A 16,232-nucleotide genomic window follows, 5' to 3' on the forward strand; every position below is an offset into this window, starting at 1 on the left:
ACTGCATGGATTTCTGTTGAGAGCCCTCTCCTTGATCCTCCTCAGTCTTCTTTGAGCAGGGGTGGGTCAGTTGATCTTTGCTAAATCTTATATGTGAACACCTTTGCAACAACTGGTCTAGTTGAATGGTAATCATCTTTATAGAGGAGTTATTTTAAGACTTCTGGATTGAGTCCATTCAGAAAAGCCTAATAAAGCTGGTTCATTTCACCCACTTCCAGCTACTACAGTATGAAACTCCAGTGAGTAAGCTGCAACTGAGCAATTGACCAGGCAGCGCTTACAAAACAGCTTTGTGCTTGATCTTCTTTCATTGGGGGAGTCAAGTATGTCTTAAACTCTGAAACTCTGAAAGAAATTTGATCATAAGTGACCGTTTGAAGATGAGTCCAGGCAGCAGTAGCTCATTTTAATGATTTATCAGAAAATTGAAAGATCACAAAAGAAACTGAACATTGTAATAAATAATCTACTACATTTATCTGTTGAACCTTCAGACTTGTCTGGTTTACTCAAAGGAAAGGTAGGACAAGCAACTATGAGTGCTGAAGACTGGCTGTGAAACTAATGACTGCAGCTGTGGTGAAAGATCTTTCATGCCATTGCTGAGCTAGGACATCCGCAATTGCTGAGCAGTCTGTTGTTGAACCAGATCTCCTATCGATTGGATAAAACCAACCAGAAGCTGTCCCTAAGAGCTGACAGAAAAAAATCAAAATCCACCATCTGCATTGGTGGTGAAGTATTTTGTAATGCGTTAGAACAAATTGGATGTAGACAAACAACAGTTTTGAGGTTTTTAATTTCGATTAAACAGGCCCTTTAGGGTTTTTTGTGCCAAATCATTACTCCTTCTTTTAATACATCAAAAACTGTTAAGCACCTTTTCATTTCATCCTTCCCTCCATTGTCCAATAAACAACTATTACTCTTCCATAAACTGATTTGACCTCCAGTGACCCTGTTTGTTTATTTAATGAATCATTTACCAATTTATTTATAAGTTTATTTGCAGCTGAAAATACATGTTGGAATCAAGTGAGTTTAAAAATATATATTTAATTTACCTCTCTCTCTCTCTCTCTCTCTCTCTCTCTATATATATATATATATATATATATATATATATATATATGTGTGTGTGTGTGTGTGAGACGGTGTCTGGACAGGGGACTGAAAAAAAGAAGGCTTGGTAGAAGGCTTGACAATTGGCAGAACAGGAGAGGGACTTAACATAGACATATGTGTGTGTATGAAATGAGCAAAACTCTTGAATGAAGGTAATGAAGGCAAAACTCAAAGGCACAAAAAACTTTATTTTTAAGGAAACTGCGTATCTTTATGGTAGATACAGTGATTTTTAAGATGTAACTTTGTGTAAGATGGAACTTCAAGCCTGTCATCCAATCTTTTGCAGATTGCTTGAATCATGGTTTGGATGAGAGGACGACATGCAGCCAGACCTTCTGTAGTTGTAGGCTTTGAGCTCTCATCCAGCAGCCCTCTCAAGTCATTTTTCAGCTGCACAATTGTAGGCCCCAGGTACCCAAGGAATGTGTTTTTCTCCCCTTGAAGAATGTTTAGTGCAGCGGCTAAGGGATGCATCACACTCACAAAGTTATAGATGAAATCAATCTCCTGTGGGGAAAACCGCCGAAGGCTGAACTCATCACAGACGGTGTGCAGAAGCAGCTTGTCATATTCAGGAGCTGGACACCTGGCGCTATCAGGTCACTTGCCTGTGGAGTCAATGTGGCTATGTGACTCAGGCGCTGCATGGAGAGGAACATTGAGTTCCATTGTGTGTCATTTGGAGTGACAAAGCCAATCTTTAGCTTTTGCTCAACCAAATCTGAGGCTTTTGAGCTCCGTTTTACTCTGTTCCACAGAGCGCATGCTTTGGAAAACACAGACCTTGCCAGTGTGTTGTACTGCCTGTCAGTTACATTCTTTGTGTCGGCAGCAACAAGATTTAAGGTGTGGGCCATGCACCTTCTGTGAGGGGGGAGGCAGGGATCCTCTAACGCTGAGAGGGGTGCTGGCTCAAGCCCATCATCATCATCATCACCATCACCATCACCATCATTCAAACTGTCAATTGCCTGGACAGAAGCCTCTTCCACTGTTTCATCAGCAGCTGCAGACGCAGCTGTAATAGCAACACCCTCTCCAAAACAGTTAAATGCCTTAACAGAATTTGAGGCATTATCTGTCACTGTGCACACAATTTTGTTCTGAATTTTAAATTCCTTGTACACCTCTGCCAGTACTTTTGCCAGTACATCATATGTGTGTGACCCCCTGACACGACGGCATGCAAGTGCAGCTGATTTCCTGAGTGATGGATCATGTTTGTCAAGCCAATGAACTGTAATGCCCATGAATCCCTTGTTGACAGCTGACCAGCAATCAGCTGTTGTGCAAACAAAATCAAGCTCGGCAAGTTCACTTTTTAATTTATTGATAACCTCCTTAAATTCTCTATTCAGTAGTCCCTGCACTTGCTTTCTTGAAGGCACATGTCTGGTTGGTTGCAAACCTGTCACTAGTCTGATGAACGAGGGTTTCTCAACTTTGCTTAGAGGTTGTAAATCTTCCACAATGTAGTCGATACTCAGTTTATCTACCTGCTCCTGTGAGACCACCACGGACCTCTTGAAGGCTGCTGGCAGTGTCATTTGCGTTTGGGGTTGGCAGGGGGTCTATTTTCCCTTTCCTCCCTTATGACCATCGAGGGCGTGCATATATGCATTCACACTGGATGGATGTTTTAACTCAATGTGCCGTTTCAAATTCGAGAAGGACGTTGTTGATGTCCTAACTTGTTTTTGCTGGGCAGGTGGACAAATCTTACACAGAAAGGTAAGATCTTTGCCGTCGGGGTTTGCAAGAGTGTAAAATTGTTTTAAACGTTCATAAGGAGAATCGGTGTCTGTCTCCGTGCCATCACTTCCACTAGCCATTTTTTTAAAAATTGCAGCGCTTTCTCTCTCTCTCTCTCTCTCTCTCTCTCTCTCTCTCTCTCTCTCTCTCTCTCTCTCTCTCGCGCGCCTCCAGCCCTCCGCGCTCTTGTCGTTGCCTGCTACGTGGCGTGGCTATGCCTACCCCGCTCTGCTGTAATTCCAGAGAGGAGCACATCCGCGACCGGATCGTGGTCGGGATACTGGATAGGGAACTCTCGCGCAGACTGCAGCTAATGTCGAACCTCACAGTTGCGCTCACAATTCAGACCGTGAGGCAATCGGAGGAGGTAGCGGCGCAAGTGAGTTTGCAAGGGGACCCAGCGGCGTCCGTGCAGGAGGTGTGGACCAAACAAAAACACACAAACTGGAAACCTCAACAACGACAACAAGGCAAGTCACAAACAGGCAGAACATGGGGAGAGAGAAAAAATTGTGGTAAATGTGGCAAAACACAACACAGGGGAGATGAAAAGTGCCCAGCTTCAAAAGCTACATGTCATAACTGTCACAAAATGGGACATTGGGCCAAGGTGTGTCGTAACCGCAGGTACGTGAATGAAGTCACAGAGACTGACAAAGGTGAGCAGACCTCATATTTTCTAGGCTCAGTGTGCAATGCGAAAGAGAAAAGTATGGCGTGGACTGTGGTACTTAATGTAGATTCTGTCCCAGTGGAATTTAAAATTGACACGGGAGCTGATGTTAACGTCATAAATGAAGACACATTCCACAAAATTACCCCTGAAAGACCATTACAACCATCAGATCTCCCTCTTAACAGCCCAGGTGGAGAGCTGTTGTGCCTCGGATGCTTTAATGTGACTGTAGGCTACAAAGGCAAAGAATATCTATCCAAAATGTATGTAGTCCATGGGCACAAAGTCAATAACCTATTCAGTTGCTCCTTGTCAGTTGAAATGAATCTTGTGAGGCGAGTAGATGAGGTTACACCAAACCTAAGCAGGCACCAGCAGCCTTATGGGGAACATGGCACGCTAAAAACAGAACCAGTTGAGATACAGCTAAGAGAGGATGCAGTGCCTTATGTGGTGCACACTGCACGCCGTGTGCCGTTTCCCATGTTGCAAAAGGTAAAAGACGAACTACTCAGAATGGAAGAAAATGGTGTCATTGAAAGGGTGACACAACCCACTGAATGGTGTGCTCCCATGGTCCCTGTCCTAAAAAGACACACAGGCCAAGCAAGAATCTGTGTTGACCTCACAAAGCTAAACAAATCAGTCAAAAGAGAGCGCTATATCCTGCCTACTTCGGATGAGATAACCTCCAAACTAAGTGGTGCAACAGTGTTCTCTTCCCTTGATGCTGCCAGCGGATTCTGGCAGATTCCCCTCCATCCCAACAGTTGCTTACTGACAACTTTTATAACACCGTTTGGCAGATATTGTTTTAAAAAACTACCTTTCGGTATTACAAGTGCACCTGAAATCTTTCAGCGAAAGATGCTGGAGACCCTGGAAGGCTTGGAGGGTGTGGAAGTCTTCATGGATGACATCTTGGTCTATGGGGCCACCATGGAAGAACACGATGCTTGATTGGACAAAGTGCTAAGTCGTATAGAGTCTACTGGCCTCAAGCTTAACAAAGAAAAGTGCTCCTTGAGGCAGAGTCAATTAAGGTTCCTAGGTCATCTAATTGATCGCTCTGGAGTAAGGCCAGACCCTGAGAAAGTTGAGGCCATCAAACAGTTGCCCTCACCACAAAACGTGCAAGAGCTAAAAAGACTGCTAGGCATGGTCAATTATCTTGGCAAATACATCCCTGACCTTGCCACAGTTGGCCAACCCTTGTACGAACTGCTCAGGACTAAAAACGTATGGACCTGGGGCCACTCTCAACAGTCAGCCTTTGAGAACGTTAAAAGAAGGCTAACAACAGCACCAGTTCTCACATTTTATGACATCGCAAAGCCAACTACAGTGTCTGCCGACGCCAGTAGCTATGGTTTAGGAGCTGTGTTACTCCAACTCCATGGAGAACAGTGGAAACCAGTCGCCTACTGCTCCAGACGTCTCACTGAGGCCGAGACAAGATACGCCCAGATAGAGAAAGAGTGTCTGGCGAGTGTATGGGCGTGCGAAAAGTTTGATAAGTACCTGTGTGGCTTAGATCAGTTCAGACTGGAGACTGATCACAGACCGCTAGTGCCACTCGTTAACAGCCGGAGCTTAGACAATGTTCCCCTGAGGTGCCAGCGTCTCCTAATGCGGCTCATGAGATACAAACCAGAGGCTGTCTACGTTCCAGGTAAAACCCTTATAGTAGCTGATGCCTTGTCACGTAGTCCACAGATTCATACCGAAGAAAAGACTGACACACATAGCGTGGTAGAGCATTACATAGCCACTGTAATGCAAGGCATCCCAGCTTCTCAGAGCCGAATGGACAGTATCAAAGCAGCCACCACAACAGATTGTGAACTACAAACCGTCATAAGGTACATAAGAAACGGATGGCCAGAATACAGAGATAAAGTTCCACTAGATGTCAGAGCATATGTGAAAGTGAAAAATGAACTATCAGAGACAAATGGCCTAGTCATACGAGGATGCAGAATTGTCATTCCAAAATCACTAAGAGCAGAGATTCTCAAGAAAATACATGATGGACACCAAGGACTTACAAAGTGCAGGGACCGGGCAAACTCCTCTGTATGGTGGCCGGGGCTCTCCGCTGAGCTCAAAGAGACTGTAATGCAATGCCACACTTGCCAAGAGCTAAGACGGACACAGCAAAAAGAGCCACTCATCTCAACACCTCTGCCTGGTCGACCCTGGAAACGTATTGCGCTAGATCTCTGTGAATACAACAAGAATGACTACCTCATAGTATCAGACTACTACTCTCGTTTCCTAGAGATACTGCACTTGCCTTCCACAACAAGTGCTCAGGTTATTCAGCGACTGAAAACAACCTTCGCTAGATTTGGGATCCCTGATGAGGTGGTGAGTGACAATGGACCTCAGTTTTCCAGTGCTGAATTCAAAGAACTAGCACAACAAATGGACTTTAAACATCTAACCTCAAGTCCTCACCATCCTCAGGGAAATGGTCATGCGGAGAGAGCAGTACAGACCGCTAAGAGAATCCTTAAACAGGAAGATCCACTCCTGGCTCTTATGTGTCATCGGTCAACGCCCTGTACTACAACAGGAGTCAGTCCAGCTGAACTCCTCATGGGGAGAAAGATCAGAACAACTCTCCCTATCCTGGAGAAAAATCTTCAGCCTAAATGGCCCAACAGAAAGGCTGTCATGCAAAAGGATGCCGTGGAAAAGGCCAAACAGGCTTTCTACTACAATCGCCGCCACGGGGCCAGACTACTTCCTACACTACGACCAGGTGGCGCAGTTGTCACCAAGCTGGATCAGGAGAAAACTTGGGTGACACCTGCAGTTGTTTCCACGGAATGTGTTACCCCAAGATCTTACCTCATCTGCACACCGCAGGGAGCAGTGTTCCGGAGGAATCGCCGCCATCTTCGTCAGGAGTATTCCCCACTGCCTGCCACTGCTTCCCTTCCTCCTCCAGCTGAGTGTCCACAGGTACCCTCGCTCCTGAGACTGCCCCCTCTAACACTAGTCAGGATGTCACGCACACATCTATGGACTCACCAGTGCAAGTTCGTACCAGATCTGGACGTGTGTGCAAACCAGTTATGAGACTGGACCTTTAGACTTTATGCCGTCTGCTCTGTGGCCTTTGGGGGGTGGGTGAAAGAGAGACTTTACATGTTAATATGCTGTTCTTGAGATGCTTGACTGTAGTTAGTTGATAATAATAGAGTACCTTGATACCTGTACTGTGTTATACTTTAAATGGGTTTTATGTTAAAAGAAAAAAAAAAAGCTTTAAGTTTGAAGGTGATACTTGGTACTGCATTTTGTTGTTGAGAGTTAACCCTGTTTGCGGATTGCACATATATGTTTACAAGATCTGTTCACAAATGCTAGGAAAGCAAATTACATAGTCTACGTTTGAATAATAATAATCCAGTATGGTTGTGATTTATGCTAATTAACAGGAATTGTGTTGATCTGATACTGTTTGAACGCACTTTTGATATGGGGAAGTAACGCAAAAAGGGCGGGGAGATGTCATGTCATATATATATATATATATATATATATATATATAAGTAATAAGAGTAAGAGCGCACTGTGAGCTGCTACCGTGTACTACAACTTTACGACACTGTATTGCTTTAAGGCGCTAGACTGCTTTATGGTAGATGAAAACCGCAAGCTGAGTGCACCGGGTGTTATGCCCATGCCATGCCAGCCTTGTTACTGTTGTTCTGCTAAATAAAGACACTTTACAGAATTAAACCATCACTCGATCATTCTACAATCTATATTAACTATTAGCTCCATTTTATTCATTTTGTTAAATTATTTTTCATTTAAAACATATAACGTTATTCAGCAGACAGAAAGTATTGCTATTTATGAAGAATGATCATATTCATCTATATCCTTATTTTCCCCCCTTAATAGCCATTTAATAGTTTGAATTTGGAGGCTGAGCTATTTTGTGCTTCTAAGGGATTATTGTCAATGTTACTGTCACTGAGGTGAGCTATTAATTTGAATTAAATCATTATTTACATGTATGTTGGTGCAGGATCCGATTCTGAACCGATTCCACAGACAGAACTGTGAAGCTGATAAGAGTTTGATTCAGATGAACGTGTGAATCGGTTCGACTGATTCATTGAAAAGAACCAGTTCATGAAAAGGATTCGTCGCTCGCACGGCGGCGTCATTGCGCCTCTGCGTTCTGAGGTAAGTTAGGACCTGTTGCTCTGATAAATGACGGCTTTAAACTACATTTTACTGAACACACGAACAGAAGTCATTTCAGGTGGTGTCTGGGACATAATTCGGTCTATTTTGATATCATTTGTAGCTTTGCTAGTGGTGCAGTTCGTTATAAAACTGCTTAACCTTCGTTAGCTAGCTGCTAAGCTAACAGGCTAACCGAGAGGCTGCTAGCTAGCGTTAGCTCGCCGACTAACTACCGACTGTAGTTTCTGCCGGTTTTTCTACAGAAGCTGCACGAAGCGACCAACTTGTTAAAGTTTAAAGCTACACTGAGAGCTTTAGTTTGTCTTGTTTTGCTTTGTAACCACATTCATTGTAGCCTGTACACATTATAACGTTATCTAACATTAGCATACTTTAGCCCTCACTTTACCTCACACAATAGCTAACCTTAGCTAAGTTAATGTGAGGGCTAATGTAGTGAACAGTCCTGCTGCTGGTGAATATAACAGCCCATAAATAATGGGGCTTTAGAGTCTGTAGGTACCCTCCCATTAACTTAGCTAAGGTTAGGTAGTGTGAGGTAGAGTGAGGGCTAATGTAGTGAACAGTCCTGCTGCTGGTGAATATAACAGCCCATAAATAACGGGGCTTTAGAGTCTGTAGGTACCCTCCCATTAACTTAGCTAAGGTTAGGTAGTGTGAGGTAGAGTGAGGGCTAATGTAGTGAACAGTCCTGCTGCTGGTGAATATAACAGCCCTCGCTTGACCTCGCATACTAGCTAACCTTAGCTAACGTCGCTGTGCGTTGTGCCTTTCTGGAACCAACCGTTTCAATCTCCATGGTAACAGCGAACTCACTGTTGCAACACCCTGGTTGCAACTCACTGTGAGACTTGTGGGTAATGTATTTCATTATGACGAACGAGGGAAAAAAACCTTCTCTTATAGGAAGTTGAAATCAGACAGACTCATGGATTTAATTGGAGCCGTGGACCGTGGTCTCACAGTCTCATAGCTCTTGGTGTGTCTGTGCTAACTGGATAAAATATTACAGGTAAATATTTAAAACCCCCGAGCTGGTTATGAAAGTGATTTTACTTCCAGAACCAGACCAGACCGTTCAGCTCTACTGTCTGTAAAATAAATAAATTTTAAAAATCGCACAAAACAGGGGTCATGCGCGCACAGCTTCTGCCTTCGGGGGCGTATATATACCAAGTTGTCACTGAGATTATCAGTTCGTCAGTCGTCAGGTTGTCAGAGTGGTTAAACAAGCCTCACGTAAGTAGATTATGAAAAGAAGAAAATCTACAAACTGCTGTGTATACATACATAAATGACTATATATATACATATATATAATAAAAAATAAGCTAAAATAAAAATAATTATTTTAGAAAAAAGGTTTCATTGATGGCTATTCAGTTTAGATGTGACAGTGTAAAAATTCTACACTTTTCTTTCTTTGCAGCCATTCTTAATGTAATTCCAGATTTTTAGTGATTGAGTGACTAAACATGTATGTATAACAATTTTTTTAGCAATTTTATTTGAACAGTTTTGAATCCGAACACTCTGTCATTTGGCCCGAATTCCTTTACTTAGCTAACTAGCTAATGTTACCAGAGCCAGTTTATCTCTACAACTTCTCTGTAGTTACCAAAGGAGGGCTTTATAGATTCCGCCCACGATTAGCCGAGCACACATGTTTGGTCACAGAACAATAAAAATATTAAAGTAAATTAAGAACAGCTGTTTAGACGAACATCTTTACACAGATTTTTGCATTCCACGACTAAAACGTGGCCATTTCAATCTCCACAAAATATTTAGTCAGATTAGCTAATGTGCTAACCACCAGGTTTATTCTCCTCAAAGTGCCCACAGTTTTTCATGCCTCAGGGATCGCCATGGTTACCGTTGCTACAGAAAAATCTACAAAGTGCTGTTTGATTGGTCAGTGGACAAACCAATCGCAAGGCTACCTGAAGCGTCTTAGTCCAGTCTAGAATTCCATTCTGTTCAAAGCAGACTACAAATCACACACATCCTTTTCCTTCTCAGCTCATACTGACACACTAAATGGCCAATTTAAACGTATTTTACTGCCTTTCTTCACTCACGTTTTATATACACCCTTATAGAGCTAATGAAAGACAACAGCCCCACTTTGTCTCAGTGCATGAGAACAATTTACTACTCCATTAACAACACAGTCATGGTTTGATCGCTAACCAATCAACAGGTGAAATATTTGCATATAAACTGTTTAATTGTGGGAAATGCAGTAAATTCGGTAAAAGAGTACGAATAAAAGCACGTGGTCTGAGTTCAATCTTAGTTTGACTGTTTTGCTCTTTTGTTTCCCTAGAATGTTTTGAAGCAGGACACGCCGTACGCCGCCGCAGCTCCCGTCCGGGTGAAATGCGTGGCTAAATATGTGTCGACCAGGGCGGAGAGTTCTGAGGTGGTAGACGGTGTGGTGGCTATGAACGCTTCTGAGTTGATGGCTGCGTGCGCACTCTCTGATGGAGAAGTGTGCGTCGTTGCTCATCTTAAAGATGATGATTGTCATCGCTTGGAGGAGGGCCAGTCATATTTTATAAAGCATTATAATTTGACAGTAAAAGATGTTTTTCCGTCCTTCGACGGTCATATTCAAAACCTCCTCTGTCGTTGTATCTTCTGCTCTGGATGTAATGTGCCACCAGGCCGTCTGTCCACCCTCAAAACTCTACGAAGACCCATGCAGTGCAGATGGCTATTATACTCTGGAGGGGCACGTCATCAGAGTGAGTGATATGGGGCGGTAGTTTCTCCTTTTTCCCCCCGGAATAATCTCTTTGTATGTAATTCTTTAATTAAGTGACATCAAAGGGTTTCTAATCCCTATTGGCGACAATATGGATAGTGTTTGTCTAGAACATCCTTCTCGTCTTCTGTTTGGGTCTTCATGCTTCTTAAATGGCTTCTTCACCATCATTCTGATTCTCGGTTGTTTCTATTGTTTCCTTAGTTGAGCACCACGCGTCTCCAAGACACAAGAAACGGACCTGTACCGGGCCAATACGTCACACTACATTGGGGTCGGTCACAAATTGAAGCTGCTTTGTGGCGAGAGGCGGCTCTTAGCAATATTGCGCTGGGGGAACGAAGGGCCATAACTCATCTGAGGGTTCAGAGACGTGGGAAGCTGAATTCCACATCCTACACTGAGGTGAAGGTAAGTTGTAGGTTTTCAGTAACATTTATTTTACGATGAAGAGAATTAAAGCCCCTTTAATGAAATTTAACACTGAAATACTTTATATTTGAATGTTTTGTATGATTTATACACCAAATCCCTGAAAATGATGTCAAAACAGTCATGTGCATAACTGCTGCTGTTTTAATCATTATTAGAAGTAGTTTTACAGTATTAATAATATAGTTCGGTGGAGCTACTTTTAATGTAGAAAACACAACTGCTTAGGCTCCTCAGCGCTGCAGGTCTGAGAGAAAAAAAACATAATAACTCCCGACTGCTTCTACATAACCTCTCCCATTTTTTCTTAACTCCACCCCCTTCACACACGGCACACTGATAACTTTCTTCATTTAACAGCGTCTAAAAGACTAAAACGTTCACAGCGTATTCCGACTAACAATTACTGTAATAGTTGAAAATGATTGCTTTACACTGAGATCAGAACAGATGGCTCTTATGGTTATAGCTTACCCTCATTGTATGCCTTGTGCTTTTCCCAGAAGATGGAGATCGCAAAAGCGTCTTTGGAAGTGGAGGTTGTAGGAGTTTCTAGAAAAGCTGAAACAGAGGAAACGCTTTTCTTGACTGGGGAGATGGAGGAATTGGCGGTTCCCGCTACTGTGTGGAGCGGTGATGTTAATGCGGTGGCCGAAGCTTTGCCAGCCAAAGTTTCGGTTGTAGCAGAAGGAGAGGTAGTGTGTGTCCTGGAAAGTGCACTTTTTAACGAAGTGTGATGGTTTGATTATGTTTTGTTTCGTTTTGTTCATGTTTTTTATTTATTAAATTTTGGTATTCTCTCTTTAAATGTGTTTGAGACCTTTTAATAAAAATGCCTAGTTTCTAGTTTTATCTTACCTTATAAAATCATCAGAACCATCAGATGTTTCTGTTTGTTCCTGCTCGTTTTATAATATTGAGCTAAGGTATTTCGTGTTTTTCTGATAGGTCTGTATGAAATTGTGAAGAACTGTAATGGCTTAATAGATAACATTTTAAATAGGTAAACTGTGGCCGACTCTAGACGCATCTGATGGGTTTCTAATGGGAACTAAAGGTGTTTATAGCAAGCTAGTCACCTCTAATGGAGTTAAGCCAGTTCGCTTTAAAGTCTCAGTACATGCTGGAGTTTTTCCAGATTGCATTTTTTTCAGCAGGGATGGACCAAGTAGTTTAGAGTCGTATCACCTTCTGCTCTCTCATCATAGCCATTTACAGGCGCATATATATATATATATATATATATATATATATATATATATATATATATATATATGTATATGTATATGTATGTATGTATGTGTGTGTGTGTGTGTGTGTGTGTGTGTGTATGTATGTATGTATAAATAGCATAATATATGCTGAGTAGGTAAGCACTCTGATCTGGAAGGAACACCTTAAACACATGTGCTGCACACAAGGTTTCGATATGGAGAAATCCTCAGAAAATGATAAATAATAAAATATAAGTAAGGTATAATATAAATCAATACCAACGAATGAGACCTAAGGTAAATTTTTAGACAAAGACATTATTTTCTAATGTGTAATTATTTTTCTAATATGTAAACTGTTTTAGGGGCAATACTAAATTTGAATTTTAACATTGTGAAATGTCCACCAGCAGATGGCAGTATAAAGCTGTGCTGTGTCTCGTCTGCCGTAATATGGAAAAAGAAGAAAGCAGCTGGAAGAGGCTGTTTTCATAAACCGGCTCCGCTGTTATAACACAACTGGTGTTTTGTGCATACTGAGTTACAAGCAGTCAGTTTGGACTTAACTGACTTAATTGATTGACTGTGATCAGTGACCATCTCTTCATTCCAACATTAAATCACATTATAGGTGGATGGTACCCCCTTACATCACTATGGTAACGTTGAAACCGGGCGGCGTAAAAACATATGATGTCACATGAAACTTGTGAATACACTATTGGCTTGAAGCACATAATAGTTTGGTAATACGAGTCTTTACACCAGGTTACATTAGCCACCACATCCCTAGCTTATATTAATTAAAAATACAGTATTAGAAAAATCTTTCACAATATTTCACAAGTCAACACAAATTATATATTATTATCTATATTAACTATTAGCTCCATTTTTATTCATTTTGTTAAATTATTTTTCATTTAAAACATATATAACGTTATTCAGCAGACAGAAAGTATTGCTATTTATGAAGAATGATCATATTCATCTATATCCTTATTTTCCCCCCTTAATAGCCATTTAATAGTTTGAATTTGGAGGCTGAGCTATTTTGTGCTTCTAAGGGATTATTGTCAATGTTACTGTCACTGAGGTGAGCTATTAATTTGAATTAAATCATTATTTACATGTATGTTGGTGCAGGATCCGATTCTGAACCGATTCCACAGACAGAACTGTGAAGCTGATAAGAGTTTGATTCAGATGAACGTGTGAATCGGTTCGACTGATTCATTGAAAAGAATCAGTTCATGAAAAGGATTCGTCGCTCGCACGGCGGCGTCATTGCGCCTCTGCGTTCTGAGGTAAGTTAGGACCTGTTGCTCTGATAAATGACGGCTTTAAACTACATTTTACTGAACACACGAACAGAAGTCATTTTCAGGTGGTGTCTGGGACATAATTCGGTCTATTTTGATATCATTTGTAGCTTTGCTAGTGGTGCAGTTCGTTATAAAACTGCTTAACCTTCGTTAGCTAGCTGCTAAGCTAACAGGCTAACCGAGAGGCTGCTAGCTAGCGTTAGCTCGCCGACTAACTACCGACTGTAGTTTCTGCCGGTTTTTCTACAGAAGCTGCACGAAGCGACCAACTTGTTAAAGTTTAAAGCTACACTGAGAGCTTTAGTTTGTCTTGTTTTACTTTGTAACCACATTCATTGTAGCCTGTACACATTATAACGTTATCTAACATTAGCATACTTTAGCCCTCACTTTACCTCACACAATAGCTAACCTTAGCTAAGTTAATGTGAGGGCTAATGTAGTGAACAGTCCTGCTGCTGGTGAATATAACAGCCCATAAATAATGGGGCTTTAGAGTCTGTAGGTACCCTCCCATTAACTTAGCTAAGGTTAGGTAGAGTGAGGTAGAGTGAGGGCTAATGTAGTGAACAGTCCTGCTGCTGGTGAATATAACAGCCCTCGCTTGACCTCGCATACTAGCTAACCTTAGCTAAGTTAATGTGAGGGCTAATGTAGTGAACAGTCCTGCTGCTGGTGAATATAACAGCCCTCGCTTGACCTCGCATACTAGCTAACCTTAGCTAACGTCGCTGTGCGTTGTGCCTTTCTGGTTCCAACCGTTTCAATCTCCATGGTAACGGCGAACTCACTGTTGCAACACCCTGGTTGCAACTCACTGTGAGACTTGTGGGTAATGTATTTCATTATGACGAACGAGGGAAAAAAACCTTCTCTTATAGGAAGTTGAAATCAGACAGACTCATGGATTTAATTGGAGCCGTGGACCGTGGTCTCACAGTCTCATAGCTCTTGGTGTGTCTGTGCTAACTGGATAAAATATTACAGGTAAATATTTAAAACCCCCGAGCTGGTTATGAAAGTGATTTTACTTCCAGAACCAGACCAGACCGTTCAGCTCTACTGTCTGTAAAATAAATAAATAAATAAATTTTAAAAATCGCACAAAACAGGGGTCATGCGCGCACAGCTTCTGCCTTCGGGGGGCGTATATATACCAAGTTGTCACTGAGATTATCAGTTCGTCAGTCGTCAGGTTGTCAGAGTGGTTAAACAAGCCTCACGTAAGTAGATTATGAAAAGAAGAAAATCTACAAACTGCTGTGTATACATACATAAATGACTATATATATACATATATATAATAAAAATAAGCTAAAATAAAAATAATTATTTTAGAAAAAAGGTTTCATTGATGGCTATTCAGTTTAGATGTGACAGTGTAAAAATTCTACACTTTTCTTTCTTTGCAGCCATTCTTAATGTAATTCCAGATTTTTAGTGATTGAGTGACTAAACATGTATGTATAACAATTTTTTTAGCAATTTTATTTGAACAGTTTTGAATCCGAACACTCTGTCATTTGGCCCGAATTCCTTTACTTAGCTAACTAGCTAATGTTACCAGAGCCAGTTTATCTCTACAACTTCTCTGTAGTTACCAAAGGAGGGCTTTATAGATTCCGCCCACGATTAGCCGAGCACACATGTTTGGTCACAGAACAATAAAAATATTAAAGTAAATTAAGAACAGCTGTTTAGACGAACATCTTTACACAGATTTTTGCATTCCACGACTAAAACGTGGCCATTTCAATCTCCACAAAATATTTAGTCAGATTAGCTAATGTGCTAACCACCAGGTTTATTCTCCTCAAAGTGCCCACAGTTTTTCATGCCTCAGGGATCGCCATGGTTACCGTTGCTACAGAAAAATCTACAAAGTGCTGTTTGATTGGTCAGTGGACAAACCAATCGCAAGGCTACCTGAAGCGTCTTAGTCCAGTCTAGAATTCCATTCTGTTCAAAGCAGACTACAAATCACACACATCCTTTTCCTTCTCAGCTCATACTGACACACTAAATGGCCAATTTAAACGTATTTTACTGCCTTTCTTCACTCACGTTTTATATACACCCTTATAGAGCTAATGAAAGACAACAGCCCCACTTTGTCTCAGTGCATGAGAACAATTTACTACTCCATTAACAACACAGTCATGGTTTGATCGCTAACCAATCAACAGGTGAAATATTTGCATTTAAACCGTTTAATTGTGGGAAATGCAATAAATTCGGTAAAAGAGTACGAATAAAAGCATATGGTCTGAGTTCAATCTTAGTTTGACTGTTTTGCTCTGTTGTTTCCCTAGAATGTTTTGAAGCAGGACACGCCGTACGCCGCCGCAGCTCCCGTCCGGGTGAAATGCGTGGCTAAATATGAGTCGACCAGGGCGGAGAGTTCTGAGGTGGTAGATGGTGTGGTGGCTATGAACGCTTCCGAGTTGATGGCTGCGTGCGCACTCTCTGATGGAGAAGTGTGCGTGTGTGTATGTATGTATATGTGTGTGTGTGTGTGTGCATGCATGCATGCTACTGTGTTATGTATGTGGAATGTTACATATCTTTTAATGCCATCAATCCAGTGACCATAGGAGGATGGGTTCCCCTACTGAGTCTTGGTTCCTCTCAAGGTTTCTTCCTCTTTTAGGGAGCTTTTCCTTGCCACCGTCGCCGCTGGCTTGCTCATGGGGGCTCGG

The 16,232-nt window shown here is 41.8% G+C and overlaps 1 pseudogene; it reads right to left on the reverse strand.

The window, feature by feature from the left end:
* Window positions 1-16,232, reverse strand: part of LOC108413175 — a 250,452-nt pseudogene that overhangs the window by 95,144 nt on the left and 139,076 nt on the right.

Source organism: Pygocentrus nattereri, chromosome 2 (genome assembly GCF_015220715.1).
Source record: "Pygocentrus nattereri isolate fPygNat1 chromosome 2, fPygNat1.pri, whole genome shotgun sequence".
Classification (NCBI taxonomy): domain Eukaryota; kingdom Metazoa; phylum Chordata; class Actinopteri; order Characiformes; family Serrasalmidae; genus Pygocentrus; species Pygocentrus nattereri.